The 1,912-nt window shown below is 51.3% G+C and overlaps 1 pseudogene; it reads left to right on the forward strand.

Annotated features, from left to right (window-relative positions):
• The window catches only part of LOC105817176, a 14,710-nt pseudogene extending 13,271 nt beyond the window's left edge, over positions 1 to 1,439 (forward strand).
• The last annotated feature ends 473 nt before the right edge of the window (positions 1,440 to 1,912 follow it).

The following is a 1,912-nucleotide window of genomic DNA, read 5'->3' on the forward strand; positions in this document are numbered from 1 at the left end:
ACTAAGGGACTAAGGAATTGGCACACATTGTTTTGGAGGCTGGCAAGTCCAAAATCTGCAGGGTTAGGGCAGCAGGCTGGGAAAAGTTGATGCTGCAGTTCAATTTCACCGTCAGGGCAGACTGTCCTTGTTTGGCCCAGGTGGCGGCCCACAGCTCCAGGCAGGGGCTGGCGGCGGGCTGTGGAGGGAGGGCGAGAATCTGCGCCTTCCAGGCAACGGAACGGTGCCCCGCCTTTCATCCCCCCCCCTGCACCCGAAGGGATGGAGGGCTGCCCCTCGGCCCGCACAGCCCGAGATCCCACCCTGGCCGGCCCTCGCTAGCTGCTGGGACTGTGCGTTTTATGCACTACCCTCCTGGGCCTTTTCTCCTGAGTCCATGGCGTGGTGGTTCCAAAGAAATGGAAGAAAAGGAACGATGTGACCGATTCTGTTCAGTCCCCTTGCGTGGAGACCTGGTTGGCATTTGAAAAGAGGAAAATATGGCAGGAAAAATCGTGGTTTTTTGGAAGGAGGGGAGGAGAGGAGGGGGAGGGGCGAAGCGGGGAGGGGGAAATAAGTTCTCACATTTTATGATTTTTTTTTTTTAAACTCTGCACTTTGTCAGGGTGAAGTAAGCCAATCTAAAGGTATTTTTCTATTGAGAGAAGAGGTGGGTTCTTCCCTCTTTTGATTCCAACATTTTCTCCCAGTGACAAAGCATAAATTATGGACACCAGAGAATAAGGTGGACCTGAGGAATTTTGGAAAGACTGAGAAGCTTACATTCTTCCTCAGGAGGGAAGAGTGGGGTGTTTTTAGCTCTCTCTGGGACCTAAAACGAAAGACCTGAGTCTTGTGCCATGGAAAGGAGACAAGGCCAAATCTGAATTACTGGAGCTGCCCTAAGCAGCACCCGGGCGGCTCTACCATGAGAAACAGCGCAGGGAGCTTTGTGCCCGCCGTGCCCTCGATAACGTCTTCCAGGACAGCAATGCCTTTACCCGGGAAACACTTTATGAGATTTTCCAGAGGTTGTTTCCAAACACCATGGTGACACCTCTCAAGAAGAGCATGCTGGGAAATGGAAACTATTAGGCGAATACCATTACGGCAGCGCTTCAAACCAAAGGCTATGAAGCTGTTTGGTGGGACAAGCTCAGGGATGTCAGGGTCATTGTTCATTAACGTCATGGGCTTCATCATGAATCTGCCCTCCAGTCTGTGCTGGAGTCCACTGAAGTTGCCTCTCAAAAGGCAGCACTGGATCTGCGTTCAAGCGGTCGGAGGGGCTTACTATAACCTCCACTCCAAACTCAAGACTCAAGATGCCCGAGTGGATTGGAGGCCAGAGTGAGCTCAGGAAATTTCTAAAACATCATTTGCGAGGAAAGAACTGTGAACTTCTGCTGGTGGTACCAGAAGCAGTGGAGACCCATCAGAGTAGGAGGACTGATGTGTAATATGGTTCTGCCCAATGTTGTCCTCGCCTGAGCCTCTTCTGTCCTCTGTGATGTGCTGTGGCCTCTGCTGTGCATCTCTGCCCTTGCCAATTCCCCAAACATCCTATTGGGTTTTTCCTCTTCAGATTTGACAGTGCAATAGGACAGATGCATGGACTGTTCCAAGAACCACCCAATGGTTTGTTCCTGGGAAAGGAAGGTAACAGCTCTGTACACTTTTAAGATCACAAACCCCTGTTTTAAGAGAGAGGAGAAACCTGGGGTGGGGGGGGCAGTTCCTAGCTTGTTTCCCTTTTCTATGAGGACTTGATACAGCTTCTGCTAGAGGGTCATGTCACTGCTGCTCCTGACTCACCTGGAGATGCTGCCTCCATTTTCCCTCCTGTCACACCAGGGGGTCTGAAGACACAATACACACAAAGCCCATGTTACTGGCTTGAAGGACCCGGAGCATAAGGGTCTCGCAGGAAATC

The sequence above is a fragment of the Propithecus coquereli genome, unplaced genomic scaffold (genome assembly GCF_000956105.1).
Source record: "Propithecus coquereli isolate 6110/MARCELLA unplaced genomic scaffold, Pcoq_1.0 Scaffold40, whole genome shotgun sequence".
NCBI lineage: Eukaryota > Metazoa > Chordata > Mammalia > Primates > Indriidae > Propithecus > Propithecus coquereli.